The sequence below is a fragment of the Anas platyrhynchos genome, chromosome 13 (assembly GCF_047663525.1).
Source record: "Anas platyrhynchos isolate ZD024472 breed Pekin duck chromosome 13, IASCAAS_PekinDuck_T2T, whole genome shotgun sequence".
Taxonomy (NCBI): Eukaryota; Metazoa; Chordata; class Aves; order Anseriformes; family Anatidae; genus Anas; species Anas platyrhynchos.
In genome coordinates this window covers 16430926-16451243 of record NC_092599.1, presented here as the reverse complement: position 1 = coordinate 16451243, position 20318 = coordinate 16430926, and the positions used below count along the sequence as shown (strand labels likewise).

The following is a 20318-nucleotide window of genomic DNA, read 5'->3' as shown; positions in this document are numbered from 1 at the left end:
TTTATTTAGTCAACAAAAATGTTTAATAATCATGACCATTTTGTCCTTTTTCACTCACAATATTCTCTAACATATAGCTAAATCCTGTCGCAGTAGAGAAATGGAATTGTTTCCAAATAGGGATAGATAGCTATTCAGTTTAGTGCAATTTTTGGTTTAAATAAAAAACTACAAGATTTTTGGTTAATTAAATTTAGCAATGATGCTCAACATACAGCTTTCAAATACCATTCCTTCTCCTGGAACCAAGATTTAAATACCTATGGCAATGCCATCAGAGTAAATAATTTAAGAATTTATTTGCCATGATACCTTAACAAAACAGCTCCTGAACATTTCACTAAAAATGCTATGTTTATTTCCAGTGTTTTGAAAAGGAAGATTGATAGGGACTTGCAAAACAGCTTGCTTCAGTGCACGTACATTTCAGCGTTGGATCACCAAAATCCGTCAGTTTACTTCCAGTCTAATCTGTCATTTCCACTGCAACAGCCCACTGGAAGTTATTCCATCTGCACATTTCATGACGACCAGCTCATTAGTTTCTTATCTACCAGCCTACTTAATTACATCACGTAGTATAACTTCATTAATTTTAAAAGCAGTGATATGCCATTCTACACATCGATTTCCGTATTTCGATCCTGTCTCCAATGGATGTTTTGATCCCTGCTGCAGAATCTGCTGCTCAAGCAGTTTGAAATTCAAAACAGCGAGAGCTGGGTTTGTGTAACTCAGAGTGCCAAACGCAGCACATGAAGTAAAAGAACATTTTGACATTAACCACGATTCGTAACAGCTGACCTTTTGAATCAGATCAAAATGGCACTTCTTCAAAGCTGCATCCGCCCTAATCAAATATAACGTAAAGCAACAAGGGACTTTCACTCAAATATTTGCAGGGCTCTTTAATTGTTCAGCTGAAATATTTCCACTTTATTACACTGGGGAGATTTACATGAGCTTATTGTAACTTTATAGATTTGATGTGGTTTAAATTATGAAACTGCTTTATAACTTCCTATGTAAAGATCCAGATTAGAATTTCCTTAATCAGCTCAAACATATAATATTTGAACTAACCATTCTTACAGTGTGCTTTTCCTGATAGGGATTTATCACACGCAAGAAATGGGTACACAGATTTGCTCAACGGAAAAAAGGTGAAGTAATCAAAGCAATGGAAGTGTGCCTTGGCAATTAGCACCAGCTACAACGTGGGCTCTGCAGCCTGCTTTTTAAAAAGCCCCAGTAGTTCAAAGAACATTTTTGGAAGTGGTCTTCTAGACCTACTTGCCACAATATATTGTCCAAATCACCATGGTAATTCTGTGTAATTACAACATCAGGGCAGAAACGTTTGGACTTTACTGACTTACCTACTTACCTACTTCCCAAAGATTTCAATGAGAAAGAAAAAAAAAAAAAGTGGACTGTCATAACTAATATACTGAAGTGCATTTGGGGAATCCTGGGTCTGATCAACTTTGAGTGATCCGAAATCTGAACGTTATGCTGTCGATCAAAGTGGGACAAGGCGCCAGGTTGCTCAAAAGCTGAGTCTGTATCCCCGAATCTCAGACGAGGGGGTGACAAAGGGAGTTTTCCATCCTATCAGAAATAAAAGTTTTACAACCTGCTTGCTCACACAGATGAAAACACCATCTGGTTACCCATACGTATCTGTGTTATAAACAATCGGGATGAGTTGTATTTTCATTGCTTTAACCCAATCGAGACGGGGTTCTTAAATATCATTTTCTGATCAATGCAGCCAGCCAGCACAGCCACTGTGTTAACATTATGTGAAACCTCTTCAGAGACAAGATGACTAAAAATAGCTGCCGGTACTTACAATCCCTGCAGGAGAGTTTCAAAAGTGACTAATACCTTGAAAATGTGAAATTCTTTAATAGATCGTATTTTAAGAAAACAGAAGCTAAATAGTTTCTGAGAAAATAAGTCTCTGTACAAAATGGTCTTTACCTGTATTTGCAAACTCCTTGACAAGAGGGCTAATTGAGGCACCTGGATCAAGCAGCTCACATTTTGAATTCCTGAGTACAGACTGCTCCACTGATGTCACAGGGAAAATCATTATTGCATTTGTTTTTCTAAGAAATTGAAAATTCACTTCAATAGCTAATACAGGTCCTACTGTTAGAAAGGCAGCTGCTATCATTACGTCTGACCAATTTGCCAATAACAAAAGGGACAATTTGGGGAATATCAGAGCACAATGACTCTCTAATACTTTAATGTCCAGTCATTCTCCAAGTTAATTGGTCAGTGCACCATGCCAGAAATTTCATAGAAAATGTTACGCTACAGCATTCCATTTTCCCGTGCAGAAAACCATCCTTCTCTGCAGGCCTGTCGGCACAGATACAGCCCCTAATTCAACAGAGCACTTAAGCCTGATATTTAATGCTTTATTTCAGCAGAATTCAAATGCACATGTAAGTGCTTTGCTGAACAAGGAAGGATTTAGGCATATGCTTAAGTACTTTGCTGAACTGGGACCACACCACTATTTATAGAAAGCTTTTTGTTCCGGTTTTATTGTTTAACACTTATAGTCATCCTATGGCTTTTCCTTCTGTATACTTTCCCCTAGCAGAGCAAAGTATTTAGGGACACAATTTTCTTCCAGAAGTCAGAGGTTTAAAATCAGGGTGGATATCATAAGCTTCACTGATCTCATCTTTCTTTGGCCGTATTTACAGAAGAATATGAAAAAAAAAATTGGACTGAACTGTAGGGAGGTTATGAAGCCAGAAGTCACATGCAACAACAGGTTGGAAAGGCCTTCCCCCCACTCAGGAAGGACTTTTCCTGAGAAGTAAACACTAATGTGTGCACCTGTAAGGGTTCACTTCAACTTGTCCAGGCATCCTTCAGTGTGCAGCACTGTTCCACAGGCACAGAGATTCAGGCAGGATCACGTCCAAAGTAGAGTTTTATTCAGCTTGAAAAGACATCGGCGTTGTGCATCCATGGCCGCTGCAGAGGCAGGGTGCTAAGCAATAAGCGGGGAGTGAGAAGACAAAGAACACTTCCCAGTGACTTCCAGTTCAACACCAGTGGCTGTGGGGATTCATGCAGAAAGTTGTCCCTCTCCATGGCAGAGGGATCTGGACACACCAGTTCCCCTTTCAGGGTTAACAAACATTCTCTCAAATGTTTGCTTTATGAAGCATTCTCTGCTCACAGCTATTGATGTGCTAACAAAAACTCCACATCTCACTAAAAATCTCTAAATATCAGGTTTGCTTTGCTAAAAATGCCAGTGATCCACTGTTGTTCTTTTACAGATTTTGTCTCCCCACAAAAATATACATGGGGCTTCAGTTTTTTGTATTTATACACAGATTACCCAAAGACAGTACTGTGTTTCTGGGATGACTGAAAATCTGGTTGGATAAAACTGGTAGGTTTAATTGACATTCCTCCTTTAAAATGGATGTAAAAGGCATGTACCCATCCAAAGCAATAGCACATAGAAGACCACATGGTTTTAGGGGGAAGGGTTCGTCTAGATATCTTTTGAGAATGGGAAGAGATAAAACAAAAGAGGAGAGGCAGACAGTAGAAGAAAGAGAAGGAAGGAGAAAACAGCCGGCTCCTCACTGGTGCGTAACCGCGAAGGCTGCGGCACCGGGCGCGTCTGCGCGCTGCCGGAGGAGGCTGGGAGGGCAGGCAGGGCACTGCTGCTGCTCCTTGTGATGCAGAGCCCGTGCTGCACAGCAGCAACAGCCCCTGCTTCACCCACCTCCTGCTCCCTTCCCCTGCAAATCCACCTCTGAGCTTCTGCTGGGGGAAGCTGGCAGAGAAATGCCTTGTGCCTGATTCTCCCTGCGCTCCGCGGAGCAGGATCTTATACATCCCGCTGCTCCTAGGCAGGCTGCATCAAAGGCAACCCCACCAACAGCTTCTCCTGTAACTTATAACTTTCAATCTTGGCTGCCTACATGCATAGAAGGGGGCAAAATTGTCCCCCCAGACACATTGTTTCACCAGAGCGCCCCAGCAACATAACCCACAGACACTGAATCAATGGCAGAAAGTCTTCACCCTTTTCAGGAGGTACTGAAGCAGACTCCAGTAATCTTCAGCTGAATTATTAATAGTGACTTATAAGCCTTTTATACCATTATAATGGGAAGTTCTCTATTAGCCACCAATTTAGAGTGCAATTTTCAAAAACATCCAAGTGATGTAGATGCACAAACCCCACTGACAAGCCAAATGCCATTTGGCTTCCATTCCTCCCCTTTTTAGAAATCTTGCCCTTAACACATTAAATATTTCTACTGTGTTATCTGTAACTTATTAGACAATCAGGCCATAAATGCAGCTTGGAAATGGTCTCTTGACAGGAGCGCTTGACTTAGAGCTAAGTTCACAAGCAGGATATTCCTCCTTCAAGCAGGAAGAAATTTTAACTGGAAAGGTTTTCTGTTCTAGGCAGGTTCTACCTGAGATGCAGTGGTTCTCAGCACAGCACCTGCAAGAGGAACACGAAGAGAACTGGGATTTTCACACTGGGAAGAGGCTGGGTTGTTTCTGTATGCATACAAAAAGCCATGCTTCACTCCTCTGTAAGTGGCTTTAATACTCCTTGTGAGTAACATCACAAACACCTTGCATTGCTTTGCACTTACAGTAGCACTTTCCCTCCAAAATTCTCGGTAGCTTTACAAATAGTAATGAATTAACCCTTGAGACATGCGGGTTAAGTACATACTGCGGCGGTTTAATTATTAATCCCAAACAGTAGCCCAGCAAAGGCAAGCGGCTTGCATGAAATCAGAAAGCATCGCCTAACAAAGCAAGTAATAATACACAGTCTTAGTTGCTCCATGCCATGCCCTGGCCATCACACAGAGGCATTTTTTTTTTCATCTTTTCAGGCTGTTGCCTTGAGGAGGAGCCATGTTATATTATCAAGGTGGAGCTGGGCAAACAAGATAAAGGTACAACTGTGGAATATGTTACTAAAGCTGCAGCTGCATTTTATTCTGATTAATAGGAAAGTATTGACTGAGACCTTACTGGCAGCAATACATTTCAGGTGAGCATTATCAGAAGCTGAGAGAATTCACTATTGTACTAAATGGAAGATGTGAAAGAAGCACAAAAAAAAAAGTGGAATTCAGGGCAGCAACTTCAACAAACTCAGTCAAATGATTGGTAATGTCTCCTGAAGAGATGATCTTAGAGTCCAGGAGTTCAGGAAACCTGACAGTTTATTAACAAAGCCTGTATAAAATAGTGCAACAGATTATCTCAATGCAGAGGAAATAGAAGGAGCATTGGGAGAGACAATTATTGTTACATCCAGAGTCTTCTAAAGGCTTTGACTATCAGAAGAGATTGTACAAAAGGTGAAACAAGAACACTAAACAAAGAACAGGTAGAAAAGAATGGCAGAAATGTCTCGGCTATGATCCAGATAAGCCAACACACAAAAGGATCAACAACTAATGAGGGACATAAAAAGGCAACCAAAAAAGGATCTATAAATACAGCAGCAGTAAATGGGAGACAAAGATAAGCAACAGTTCTAGGATTTAATGGGAAAGGAGAGAAAATAACAGATGGCTAAGAAAAAGCTGAAGCGTTCAGTACCTCCTTCATATTCTTTTAATGTCTAAAGGATAATGGAGAATGAAAAAAAAAAAATCAAAAGTGATTTTACCAAGAATACAAGACTACAGGCCAGAAGAATAAAGAACAGACTAAAAAATGTCAAGAGAAGCCAGACGTACTCAGTTTGATAGGGCCTGTTGAAATTCACTGCAGAGGAGTTGAGGAATTACCTAAAGCCATCCCCAAACATTAGCTATTATATTCAATAATGCACAAAGAAAGGGTAAAGTTCCCAAAGGACCATGAAGAGGCAAAACCAGTACGCAACTTCAAAAGAAGCGAGTCTGCGACGAGAAACTGCAAACCAATCCACCTCTCTGTTATGCCCAGGAAAATGTGGAAGCAAGCTAAATCATCACATCAGCACCTGAAGGATTAAGTGCCGGAAAATAATCAAAATGTCAAATCAAAGAAATTTCCCTTTTGATATGGTAACCGGCCTTATAAAGAATGGAAAAGCCATAATTGACAGTGTACATTGGCTACAATAAGGCACTCAGTAACTGCCCGATGTGGTATTTTCATAGGACAGTAAGGATTGATATGTAAGTGAAGCTTAAGGGGTACTCAGGTCCTTGTATTCCATCCCTGGGATGGAATTCCACGTAGCACACTGAAAGAATATGCTTGACAGCCAGGCAAATGTTAGTAGAGAAAAATGTTTGTGAAGTAGGCGAGTAAGGTTTGTACCATCTTCAATCCACTAGTGGACACAAGCAAGCTGCAAAAGAAAACTTAATATATTGAAGAAATTGCTCAACGGTAAACTGGAAGCAAAGGAAATCCAAATCAAGCTACAAATAAGCTACAAATCAAGTAAAAATATAAAATGGAGCAAGGTTGAGTTCTGCTGGAAGGGATCTGGAAGGCACTGCAGACTATCAGTAACAAATAATATAATGGTATTTTTAAATAAGTCCTATGTCACACCAGGATATGTAACAGGAATGCTGTACATAAAGTAGCCTTTCCATTTTCTCCGCTCTCAAGAAACTTGCAAAACAAGAGAGGGAAAAAAAAAAAAAAAAAAGGAAAACAAAACAAAGCGAAACTCACAAGGAAATTCACAGTAAATGCAACCCCATCTTGTCAGCTTATTTAGCTAGGGAGCAATAAATGGTAGCAGTGCCAACAAAAAAAAATATATAGTGAACACTGTTGGGCCAAACAAAAAGCACCAGAACACTGAATCTTTTGAAGGAAACAAACCTCACAGATTGTAAGGGCATTTTCTTCCTCCCATTTCTCTCAAGTCCTCCAGCACTTGACAAAACCAGAAAGGCTACAATGTATACCACATGAATTTTTCAGAGTAATTAATCTTTCAGGAAGACTCAGTCTACCTTTTTCAGAATGATTATTGTGAGTTTTGCACATTTAAAAATGAATGGGCTTACTTTCTGACAGGTCTTTTGGACAGCCAGTGATTACTATCATTAAGAAGAATCCAATAACACGGCATGGATCTTTTCCACATATATATATTATTTATTTCTTTTTACCATTTTTTCTTTATGTAATTACCTTTTATCATATGTAGGCCAAAATTCATACCAGTCTTCTACTTTTAAAACATAAAAAAAAGTTAAAGCTAGTAAAATATTCTATGTGCTAAGAAAATGTTTGTGGATTTTGTAGATAAAATAACGCATTAAAAATGCATTTTAACTTCAGACTACAACTTTAACATAGCAAAACAGTCGCATATATACCTAATATTGCCATTAATTAGTTCTCTAGAGTAACTTTATTCTCACAGGTAGCATTTTGCTTTTACAGAAACTGTAGGCCAGCACCACCTAAAAATGCACAGAACAATTTCCTCAGGTGACAAAGAATAAAAATCTTCAGTGTTCTGGGGAATAAGGTGAATTTACCTTAAGCTTCAGCAATTGCTACCAAAAAAATTGCTAAGTAATCTGCCATTAGCAAAGGCCTTTTTGTTTTTCTCTTGATTATCTACAGTCTTCATTATCCCACCTAAAAACATTTTAAGACACCTATGCAAATGCTTTTCAGGAACCCATCAACCCATTGGGAATTTCAATTTTGGTTACAAAGCCCCCACACAAGCTGCATATTATTTCAAGCTTCTTACATCATTAGCCTGTTTCAAAAATATTGGTATTACTGAAAGGTTTAAAACATCAAGACAAAACTTGCAATACAGAAACTGAAACACTGAATAGTCTAATATAGGGGCCCCTTCTGTACGTTCTGAATGCAATCACATCTCCCACGATGGCAGATTTCCCGTTAGCAGGAATAGCTTCCACTGATGAAGAACGGCTATTCAATAAGCAGGACACAATATATATGTTCAGCAAATCTATACTCAAGGTGACACTGACTTCCACACAGTACAGCAATGCAGAGGCTTGAAAAGCGTCTCCTGCTTGCAGGGAGATATCAAAAGGAATAATCCAGTGCTATTTCCACTATTAACCACCAAAAGAAAGCCTCAACACTCATCAGAAAACTCCCAAATCCTAAAGCGTGCATGTAACATGGAGTGGACAGCAGCAATTGTGGTATCTTTAAACACTCTTCAGCCCTGCTGGCTGATTCTACGTTAGACATACCCCTGGTGCAGCTGAATGAAAAATGTTGTAGTGTGTTAACAGGTAAGGTAGGCTATAGGTAATTCCACAAACACTACAGAATTTATGATTTATTAAGCTTAAAAATGTAAATACTGTATATAGAGAGCTGCAGTCTTGTGGGCTTCATGCTGCACAAAATTGCTCAGAGCATGAGCTGTACATCCGAGGCCAAGCTTGGCAGGTGGGACAGGGAAACACACTTCAGTCTCACAGCTCTGAACCCTGCCCCAGCTTCAGTGATTAAGACTAATCCCTCCCTGATGAATTTGCAAACCTATTTGATGGTTTCCATATACACATATGCTGCATACACACAGAGTGCTCCATGCAGGCAGGACAGGGCACCTCCCTCACAGGAAGCATCAGTGAAAGAAACCCGTTTGGGCTCCAAAAACCCCAGCGCTGTTACTTTTAAAGGCATTCCACCACACAATGAAGAAATTCACTGTGGAAACAAAGACCCTTGTATTGACGCTGTACTACCTAGCACACGATATCACTGTTGTTGCTCTCTCACACTCAGAACCACACCACAATGTGGCCTTCACATGCACTCGGCACTCAATGGGACAGCGTCAGGGAGCTGAGCAGTTTGGGGGTGCATGGCCCAGAAACAGGAGCCATGGGAAGCCTGTAAGAGCTGCCAGTAAAGCCAGTCCTTAAGACCAAAGGAGAGAAATAGCTGCGTGCAGATAAAGAAGCCTGCACAAGAGAACAGCGACTGAGGCTGCGAGGGTGCTGACCTGAGCATCTGGACTGAAGAAACTCAGGCTCCTTCAGAATTGATGTTATTTTTCTGCAGGACTCAAGGTATGCAATGAACCCTCCAAAATACACTTGCTATTGTATGTGTTAAATATGTAACAACTTCTGCTTCTAAGAAACATTTAAAGCCTTTTTAGTTTACATTCCAGTGTGTGGAGGGCGTCCCTGCAGCACAGCAGCTCTTTTATTTATATGCTGCAAAATATTCAAGAATTCAGAATGTAAGGTGCAGAATCCATGAAGATGAGACCTTTTACACCAAAGACCCAGAAAAATGCCAGTTAACATATCAGTTAGAATACAGATCATTATTATATAATATAGATTACATTGTGATATATTTGAAGCACTAAGTATAAAAGAGTTGACTACACCTATAAAATAGAAGTCTGAAATATTTCAGTGCTAAATAACTCTGTTTATGAAAGAGGAAATCTTATTCAGAGTAAGCTTCAAAAAAATTTTTGATCTAACTAATAATTTTGTAGAACAAATATAGAGACCAACGTGTATCTCTGCCACTCTTCCACGCATTACTGTCATGTCTATTATCCTGCTACACGTAAATATTGTTTATCCATGTTCAATTTTCCTTTCTCAAAGATTTTAGATTTTTCTTTTCAGACAGTCAAAACTATTTTACCTTTTGCACTTGTCACGTATATTCACAAAAGAAATAGTTTGCATTTATACTAATCTTTGTTGTTGTTTTTTTATATACTTAGCTTTGTTTTGAAGCAGAATTCTTAAGTTTATCTGACACACATTCCGATGGTAAGCTTTATCAGAAGTTTGAACTTCATTCAGATGTTTATTTTAAAAGATTTCAGCAGCCACACAGCTTTGTTTAGATGTGAACTTTCTTCCCATTCCAGATTCTCTCTCCTGCTATCATCTCCCATCAGACCATCACCAAGAATCTTTTTGCAGACATTTTTCCACAACTCCATTCATCATCCTGCACCTATTCTGAAGTTGCAGTGCGTGTTATGGGGAATTTTTGAGTACAAGAAAGTTTAAGCTCACTTTCTAAATTTTAAACTATTTTAAATTATGAACAAGTAACCATGAAATGCATCTGCTGTTAATATAGATAAACTCTAAGCTAAAACCTAGAGGATTATCTATCTTCAGGCAAATAGTCCTACTTTCTAGTCCCATCACCAAAGTTGCTGTAGTAGTTGATCTCCAGTGCTTTATTCTTAGCTAACAAAGGATGTGGAACCAGAGAGATGCACCACGTCTGACTCAGATACCTACAAGGAGGTAACTAATGCTGCCCGCAGTGCCACGCTGTGTCTGATGGGTGACACGGGATGTAGCAGAAACTCCCACCACTCTGAAGTGGGGGTGAAAAGCCAGGTGGGGCAACTCAGGGCATCAAGGGATACCAGGAGGCTTCATTGAGGAAAATCAAACCACTGGGTATTCCCACAGTCCATTTGCTCTCCCCACTGCTTTCCTCCAAACTGAATCCCATCGAGGTGACAGCACCACAAACAACGTGCAATTTTATTAACTGCTATCTCCCTATAGAACTTGTCAAAAACCAAGAAAAATGTTCTTCAGATAATCAGCAAACAGGCAATTGAATGGTTATAAAATACAGTTTGGTTAGGGAAACATGCCAGAAATTTGGGTCCAATATCACTTGGAAAATTAAGAGGTTGTGGTACTGAATTTATAGCATGTGAACAAAACACAACACTGGTAATGATATCAAGCGCAAATTAAAGGTAAAGTAATACTCTGCACTGTGAAATTAAAATATTCATTTAATTCAATGTTGAAGTGTTAATCTTGACGCTGAACTAAGCAGTTGATACAAAATCTTTTGTGTTGGGAAGAACTTCCAGCAATGCTCACCGTCGAAATGGAGGTCAACATTAGATCATAAAGTCATTTTCAAGAATACTGAGCTAGTTTAATAGCAAGACGCAGAGACGTACACAAGCCACCACTCCTTCACGTAAACATCCTGAAAATGTTGGATTCCACTTCAGTGGCCACATTAAAGCGCGTTACGTGAAGGTGAGTGGACAGGATCAGAAACAAAGAGCTGCTTGCAAACCTGACCGTACGCGGTCCCACTCATCTTCAAAGACCTCCCCACGCATCCAGGGCTGGCAGTATCTGCCAGCAAGGTATCTGCAGCCTGGAAAAGGTCCCTTTTCACTGCGTGGGGGTTGAGTTACAGCCCTGTCAACTTTCACGCTGTTTATAAACTTACATTGTAGTTTATTTCAGCGGCAGTGGAGCCCTACTCTATGCCTTTGCTTTTAGCTGCCCTGTCTTCACATCACCTTCTCGTGGTATCGGTGCTCCTCAAATGTCACTTGACAACAAAATACGTGGCGGATGAAAAGGAAATAAAGAAAGAGTTAGCACGGAATTAGGTTGTGATGGTGTAACGTGATAAAACAGCACAGTAAGGTTGGAAAAAAAAAGAAAAAAATAAAAAAAAAAAAAAACAGTGAAAACGATCGGCTAGAAACACAGAAGCAGCAGTCAACTTTTTGACAGTTCAATGGGGTAGAGGAGCGGGCAGAGGTCGGGGGAGGGCTCGGCTCCTTCGGCTCGGCGCTGCTCCGCCGGAGCGCTGCGAGGCTCCGCGGGCAGCCGTGGGAGCGGGGACCCAGCCCGGCCCCGCAGCTCGGCGGTGCGGGAGCGGGGCGAGATCCCCGCCCCTGGAAGCGGCTGCTCCTTCCCTCGGCTCCCCGCAGCGGGGGAGCTGAAGCCTCCTCCCGGCTCCTTCCCCCGGCTCGGGGAGCTGCCCCCCGCCGGGTGCGGGACGGGGAGGGCCCCCTTCAGCCCTTCGCTCGCCCCGAGCCCGGGGGCAGCGCGGCCACCTCTGCCCGCCCGTCCCCGCCGCCTCTCGCAGCGGAGCCCCGAGGGCTGTGCGAGCGGTCAGCGCCTCTGCCCCGCGGGGCGACCCCGGGCAGAAGCCGCCCGCATCCACCGCCCCGAGGGAACATCCCTCGGCCGCATCCCGCCGCTCAAGGTCACCTCAGCGCGGGGCTGCCCCTCCCGGGGGTCGCCGCTCCCCGCAGCCCCCAAGCAGCGCCGGTAGATCCGGGCCGCGCCGGGCTCCTGCTCCTACCTGAGCCGGCGAGCGGAGCCGAGCCGAGCCGAGCGGAGCCGCCGGGAGCGCGGAGGCGGCCGCTGTCCCCTCAGCAGCGGCGGCGGCGCCCGCGGAGTGGGGCCGCGCACGGCGCCTCCCTCCTGCGCCGGGCCGCTGCGCTGCGGTGGGCGGCGGCGGCGGCGCTCCGTCAGACTTAGCGGGGCCGCGGCGAGCGGGGAAGCCCCGGGGGTGGGGGGGGGCGGGCAGCGCCTCTCCCCTCCCCGCCGAGGTGCCGGCCCCAGCGGAGCGGAGCGGAGCCTCCCCCGGCAGGGCTGGGGCTCCCCTCAGCGGGGAGAGGCCGGCGCCGCGCCCGGCTCCGCCGCGGCTGCAGGGGGCGCGCAGCGGCGACCCCCGCTCGGCGGGCTCGGCCCCGGGCTCCCGGGTGGGCGCCACTCAGGCCCCGCATCCCCGCGGAGGGAGGGGAGCCCTGGGGGATGCGGGGGTCCCTCAGCTTTCACCGCTCGTCACGGTGCTGACGTTCGCCTCTCGCAGCCCCGGGGGCTCCCAAAATGTCAGGGGACCGGTGAGGGTGGCTCTGAGCTCAGCGAGCGGGGCTTGAATCGTATCTGTCAACAGCAAAAGGTCCCCACCTCGCGCCTTCTGTTCCCTCAGCGCTCACAGATTTCTGTCAGAATCCTCCACAAGACGCGAGAAGGCCTCACCCTGACCGAGAGAAGGAGGCTCTGGCCCTGGGGCACAGCACCTGTCAAAGATGCCCGAGGTTCGTTCCCACTTCATGAAGGAGTTGACGTACAGATTGCCTACATGAAGTAAACTGAGGAACTAGCACTCCAGTGTGAGGAAATTAGTGCCCCCCAAAGAAAAAAAAAAAAAACACGTGGATTTAAGATGCTTCTTTTCTTCACAGCATTGCAGAATGGCATCTTTGAAACATTTCTAGAGCGATTAAAGTGGGTTATTTAACCAAACCTTCCTGATGTTATACATAGACTCAGATTAGATTTCCTAAAAATTCTGCTATGACAAAAAGTCTTGCCACCACAAGAGTTAAAACTACCCACCAACCATCTCCAAAGCTGAACTGAAATAGAGAGAATTTGGAAGAGGAGACAAAAAAAAAAAAAATGCTTGGTTGGTGCTGTGGACTTGTGTTTGGTGTAAAAGATTCATATCCATTGCATAACACCTACAGACTGCTACCGCAGACAACACTAGCATTTTATGTGGAAAAGTGGAACTCTTCCACCTCTTTTTACTGGTAAATAGCAGTGCTGGCCAGCCCTGGTTGTTTGAGAGACGATACGATGTTAATTATATTCTGATTCTTATCTTGGCTTCTTCCTCAACGCCATTTAAATTCCAGTCTTAACCTTATCTCAGCAAGAACTTAGGAAAAAGTAGGACAGCCAACAGAACAAAAGTACAAGTCCCTCCACATCTTTTCAAACGACTTCTAGCTTATTTGATACTAGGAGAAGCTGTAACCAGAAGCTGTAATCTTTGTAGTAATTTCACACAAATTAACAAAATACAAACTTGTAGTTCTCACAAAGTTCAGTCATCACCTTTGGAAAACTTCAGAAACCTGTACGTATTCTGCAAATATCTAGATTAGTTCTCTCATTTGATCTTAAACCACATGCTTACTGTCAGCTGCACATCAACGTTTCTGGTGCTTTCCCTGATACATCACTCAGTGTCATCACGAAGATCAAACAAACTGAGAAAACCTAACCAAAAATAGCAACATTTCTGTTTTGACAATGCTTGGAAAGATGGCTGAAAAGGCCTGAATGAAGTGTTTACAAAAATAATCGTGCAAACATTAGGTAAATCTGGAGCTATTTTCTGCTTGTGCTTATTAATCATTTAAAGCAGATGATTGGAGTACCATTTGAAAGCGTTAGGTGTGCATTCTTACTTAGTGCAGGCAAATACATTTGACTAATAATTCTGCACTGCATAAAACCATCACATCCTACAGACTATTTTCACAGAAATGTAAAAATTCCCCACACAACCTTACACTGTTAAACATAAAAGACCACAGAGCAGAGTTCTGGGTTCAAATATTATTCAGGTCAGCCTCTGAGCATATGACTTGTCTCATCAGAACATCCACAGCTGGTCAGCTACTGCAGCTGGGACTAATAACTGCAGAGCAGAACAAACAATATCTTAAGATATTCAGTCCCTATGACTGATTTTTAAGTGATGGTGAAATAGCAAAATTGCATGGCTCTTTATCATTTGTAATAAACAACAGAAGACAGAGAAACATTTTTTGTTTATTATCTTTTGCCTATGAAAATCTTTTCCTATGAAAACATATGTTATATATAATTTCTGACAGCTTTAGAAGCTACCCTACGCTCATTTTTATAGAGAATACATGGCATTTTTTAGTGTCTCTCTTTTTCTTTGGAGATCTTTTTCTTGTACTATAGTATTTCTAGGAACTTAACCTATTACATAGAGATTTTAGTAAAACTACAAGATAAAGCATGCAGTTAACAGCTTCAACTAATCTCCTATAATTCAACACTTCAGACAATTCCCATCGTGGTTTTCCCTAAATTTCTTAAATTACACATTCTCTCAGGTTTAGGTATTCCTTTAAATTCTTTCTCATTTCCCTGTTTAACCGGGGAACATATGCATAGTGGAGGTTATCTACTTGGTTTAAAAAATGTGAAGGTGCACCTTTACCTGCAGTCATCAAACTCGGTGGTACTATGCACGCCTTAAGTCTGAATGATCTAATAATGAATTATACTTGTCAGACAGTTCTTCTCAGGTTTCAGCTTCATGTTATTTTCACAACCTACAGCTTAATCTCCACACTACCAAAACAGAGGAGGAATTTCAAGGACATTTCAGAAAGGAGGGGATAATGGGTGCCAATTCAATAGCTTACAGTTTGGCTGTAATTATATAAGAATGAAATAGCTATTCTTTTATTTCAGTGTACTTTATGAGATTTCTAAAAATAATGTATGTATATAAAGCATAACAATGATGAAATTTTCTAAAAATAATGTATATAAAGCATAACAATAATGTGTTCATATCATATATCCATAACACCTTCCACTCCAAGGAATCCGTATGCACTTAGAGAGTTTACCTTTGAAGTGTTGCTGGTGCCAAATGGCAACGCTAAGAATGGAAGTGAAGAATACTTGATCTGCCAAAAATGTAGTAGTACATACATTAAGAGAGCAAAGTACGATCGTAAAACCTGTCATCATTCTTCACAAAGCAGGCAAAAGTGTTTTATGAGGAGTCATTACACAACAATACAGGACTTTTTGAAATATGAGGACTCAGAAGGATATTTGCAGGACCAGTATTTGACTTACAGCCTTGAAGTGCTACTCTCATAACAGAGTTAGACGTTTGATTACGAGAACGTTCAGACACGGTCTTAGTTGCTCTTAAGAAAAAACTCTCATGGTATCATATGCCACCAAGCTATGGCATAAGTCCAGTATCTGATACAGTAGAAAGCATATCCCCGTGAATCACCAGTGTGATCTCCTGCGGTAATTTCACACCCTCACATCACAGTCTCCCACTCAAAAAACAACCAGTCCTGCATCTCTATTGTTCTTAAGAGCCAGAGTAACGACAGACAAAGGCTATGACAGTAACACGTTTTCTGGCAGTAACACGTTCTCTGGCATTGCCATGAAGTTGTATAGCAGTCAGCCTGTCACAGTTCTGCATGAAGTTGCTTTTCACATTTAACATCTGAATGTCAGACACTGCTGGGAAAGACTAGAAGATAACAGAATTATGATCATCACATTGTTTGGGAAAAAAATATATATATATTACCAGAGGATTGTTAGATGTATTGGGTTATTCTGCAGCTCTTATTTCACAGTTCTAATTCAGCATCAAAGCAAGAAGAGCTGGAGTCTAGTGCAAAATGCATATTATATGTATACCTACATGAAATGTCCTTGCTTCAGCTGTGCTAAACGTAAGGGGACTTTAACCTCCGTCTGAATTGAGTAGCAACTGCATAGGACAGACACAGGGTCTGAATGAAGCTCCCGTTTGCTGACCCTGTTAACATTTGTGACTCTAGAAAATAAATCTGGTGCTTCCCTGGCAAAAGGTATTCTGTAACTAAGTAATTTGTTAAACCTGATAAAAAGTTGGTAATTTTGCACGCAAAAGCACTTAGAAAAAAAATATAGAAGGACAGTTTCTATGACCTTGATAACCTGGTGGTAGCGTCCATATCATCTCTGTTATAAACAAACAGGCAAGCCCACAAGAAAGGAAAAAAAAAATAAAAATCACAACAGCAACAAAGAGTTGGAAGAATATGGCCAATGGAGAGAACATAATACAGTGATTATATCTTTTCTGAAAGGACCACAAGTGAGTTTGCCAGATGTATAATCTGACTTTTCTCAGAATTGAATGTTAAATTACAGCAACAGTTCAGGACAAAGATAAGTTTTAGCTAGTTTAAACTAGTTAAAATGCCCATCTCCTTTATCACAGCTCTTTTCTTTTAAATTTTCTACCTTATTTCTGTAACTAAGTAATTTGAAACTATTTTCTACCTTGATGTTGTGTTCCAAGAAATATATTGATAGAGTGAAGTAGGCAATGGTTTGCATAATCGTTAGCACTAGCAGCAAAGATTTTGAATAGGAAGGATAATTAAATCGTTAGACATGGGATGTGGGTAAAGAAGCAGGACTAAAATTCAAAAAAACAGTGAAGACATAAAGCAGCATCTAAAGGTCAGTGCTGGAAAACAAGCTGGCTACTGGCAAACTTGTCTCAACATTCCCATAAATTAAAAGTCAGTCCTCGCTTTCTACAGCAGCTTCCCAAGGGGAAATAGAATCATTGATTTAAATACGAGTTGTCCTCTGTGGTTTCAGTGGAAATTTCCAGGATAAATATTACACAAAATCCCTAAAAGAAAATATTTATCAATAACAGAATTCTTGTTGCAAATAAAGATGGATTTAGCAAAGCAAACATAGAATCTACAAATGGTCCCAATGGTCATTGTATAAATACCATGTTTAGCTTGCTGATGTTTGGGTAAGAATGATTCATTTGCTTTGAGAATAATAACATTTTAGAATATCTTCTAAAGACTGAAGTTACATACATACCATTTTGTTGGAAGCCCCTTACCTTTTGTATTTAAACTCTTAATGAAAAACATCACAAGGGCAAGGCAAATCTACACACATATATTTTAAGCAAGTGGTTGCTTTAAGACATATACGCCAGAAAAATACTATCAGGAAGCCCTTGGATCGACTCAGGAGAGCCCATGTCACTGCAAAAGGAAGTTAACAATGCTGTTAGACCTTTCAGCAATTTATCAACACGAAGTCTGCTTTTTCACTTTTCCAGTTTCTGGCCAATACTTCTGCTAATGAATATAGTACTTATGTCTCCAAAGCTCTCTATAAATAGTAACTGTGAATCTCTTAGCAATTACTACAAATGAGCTCTGAGGTGAGAAGAACGTAAGCATTCCTGTCAGACATGGACAGACTTGGGTACCTCCCAGCCTGCTTGCAAATTAATCCCAGAGTTATCTGCATGCCTGATATGATGGGCTGTCTCAGTAGTCCCGTGGTTAACTGCATATGGAAATGGCAGCAGCAAGATAGTTCATATTCTTAGCATGCACAGCCACAACATTCGTGTGTGATCTCACCCCCAGGTTTTAATTCCTAAAAGGGTTAGTTCTTACCAGGGTCTAACCTGCATGTTTAGTATTTCATCGTGATTACGCAGGCTTATATTCACTATGCTTAGGCATAATGCTGAGCTTTGGAGTGTTCCTCCTGGACTCCAGTGTGTGTACACATACACGCATACAGAAAATCAAAAGAGAAATAAGTGCATCCAGATGGCTATTCAGGCCTCCTAAGACCTCTTCAGTATCACTATTTGCATCTTCCCACTACCTGGAGAGGAGTTTAAGGTGACTACACACCTCCATTAGTCACCTTAATAGGATTAATCTCTTGTACTGTCTTCTAATTAGGTCCATATAACTATCTGATGATCTTGAGCATACATTCTAGCTATGAGTGCAAGCAGACGAAAGGAAAAATGCGGACATGGAATACATTATGGATGGAAAAAGGGCAGGCCTTTTTTCTCATTCTTCATTCGGCTTTTTGTTTTCTAGTAGCGTTTCAGCAACTTATCACTCTGTATTGATTTGGAACTTCTAGGTAAAAAAATTACTGCTGGTTTAAAACTACTTTTAATTATTCTCAGACAATAAATTCTGATTTTATTTGCATCAGCATAAATTCATAGTGTCGGCTGACTATCCCAGATTAAAGAGAAAAGATATCCAGAAAGGTTCTGTGTGAATAAAGTCTGAGTGGCATTATGGCAAGAAAGACAGAGAGACTCCTGGGCCACATTAGGTAGAGCACTACCAGCAGGTGAAGGGAGATGATCCATCCCCCACTCAGCAGTGGTGAGACGCTCCCGGAGCACAGGGTCCAGTGCTCATGGCCTCCCAGTACAAGAGTGGCCGGGACTTACAGGAGTGAGCTCAGCAAAGGGCCACAGGGACAATTAAGGAACTGGAACATCCATCCTGTGAGGAGAGGCGAAGAGCACTGGGTCTGTTCAGCTTGCGGAAGAGAAGGCTCAGGGAGATTTTATAAACGAGACTAAATGCCCAGTGGGAAGAAACAAAGATGGATCCAGGCTCTTCTCCGTGGTGCCCAGCAACAGGACAAGAGGCAATGGGCACAAACGGAAATAAAGGAAATTCCATGGAAACATTAAAAATGATTATTATTTTTTAAACCATACCTTTTCTTACTTTGAGGATGATCAAACACTTGCACAGACTGCACAGAGAGGTTGTGGAGGCTCCATCCTTGGAGATACTCAGAACCTAGCTAGGCACAGTCCCGGGCAACCAGTTGAATGTGCTTTGAGCAGAGAAGTTGGAGGTGCCAGCCAGCCTCAACTATTCCGTATCCCACACAGATGAAGGAAATTAGCCTCCACACCACAGCCTTGATTAGAGTCAGACTTGTTGAATTCCCATCAAAGCTGTCATACAACGTTTTAAACCTGGTCTTTATCAGCAACAATTTGCTGACAAGGAGCGGCCAAACCCTATCTCTCAATCTGACTTCCTATATAGCTTTTAACTAATCATCTTGGATGGGTCAATATAAGAATGGATTTTATTTTCAAATGCTTTTCTTGAGCAGCCTCAGTTTACCCAAATTTACTGGTGTTGGAAATACTGTGTTATTGCTAGTGTTTTCTGGTGATAATTGAATGAGAACACTACCAGGGATAGTGTTTGACACACAATGCCAAATGCCAATCTATCACTCAAAAATATCCCCACCCAACCCCACAAAAATAAATAAATAAATAAGCTTTAATGACCTCAGAGTGGTTTATGCTTTTTCTTATAAGTATATGATATCCTACCATCCTACCACAAGCAAGTAATTGGGGGAAGTCAAATATTATCCTCTTAAGATGGAATTTGAATGATTTATGTTTGTAAATGATATTTTGCTGCTAGGCTGCTATTGCTTCTGGGCTGATGCATATTCTATCCTCATTCACAAACAATATCTAAATGAGGTAAATATTACTTTTATGTATTATATTGAAAAGTATATATCTTACTAAAATAAACAGGATTTTCTGACTGAATAGCAGAGGAAAAAAGCCTAATGTGCTGTATTTCCTGAGTGTGGCAACTAAAAAGGTTACTACACATGGCTATCTGTCCAAATTTTGCCTAGAAAGCTTGGGTCTCAGCAGCAGGGATGAATTGGGCTATGTCAGAAAACAAAAGCTACAATGGTGTTTGAACAGACTGTGGTGGGTGGTCTGCCTGTCCCCCTGGGATGGCTTGGTCAAACAACACTGGGATGACTGGTGAGGCTAAAAAGCCCCCAAGTCTCTGAGAAATCCCTGTTTGCAATGCAATGGCTTGTTTGCTCCAGGAATGAACAGTACCAAGACTTTCTTCCCCAGCACAGTACTTCCAGTTACTCCAAGCTGTTTCCTTACCATCTGTGTTGGTGGAGAGGAACGAGGCATTTGCCTGGAATGGAGGCACCGAAGACGGACTGTCCTCTTCAGAGCAGAGTGAGGCAGGCAGGGCTAGGTCTCGTAAATGAAGTTACTGCTGTTTCCTCTGTGTTTTCTACCGTCTCTGGTTT

The 20318-nt window shown here is 41.8% G+C and overlaps 1 protein-coding gene across 20 annotated transcripts in view; it reads right to left on the bottom strand.

Moving 5' to 3' along the window:
* The window catches only part of ATP2B2 (ATPase plasma membrane Ca2+ transporting 2), a 420614-nt gene extending 401477 nt beyond the window's left edge, over window positions 1-19137 (bottom strand). For 9 of the 20 annotated variants that reach the window (XM_038185709.2, XM_038185710.2, XM_038185711.2 and 6 more), the window contains exon 1: window positions 12121-12316. The gene's annotated coding sequence lies outside the window, so the exon portion shown is untranslated. Of the gene's footprint in view, window positions 1-12120; window positions 12317-17274; window positions 17423-18933 lie in introns of those variants that run through there. The other 11 variants (XM_038185714.2, XM_038185715.2, XM_072044124.1 and 8 more) reach the window with 3 other exon arrangements.
* Between the last annotated feature and the right edge of the window lie 1181 nt (window positions 19138-20318).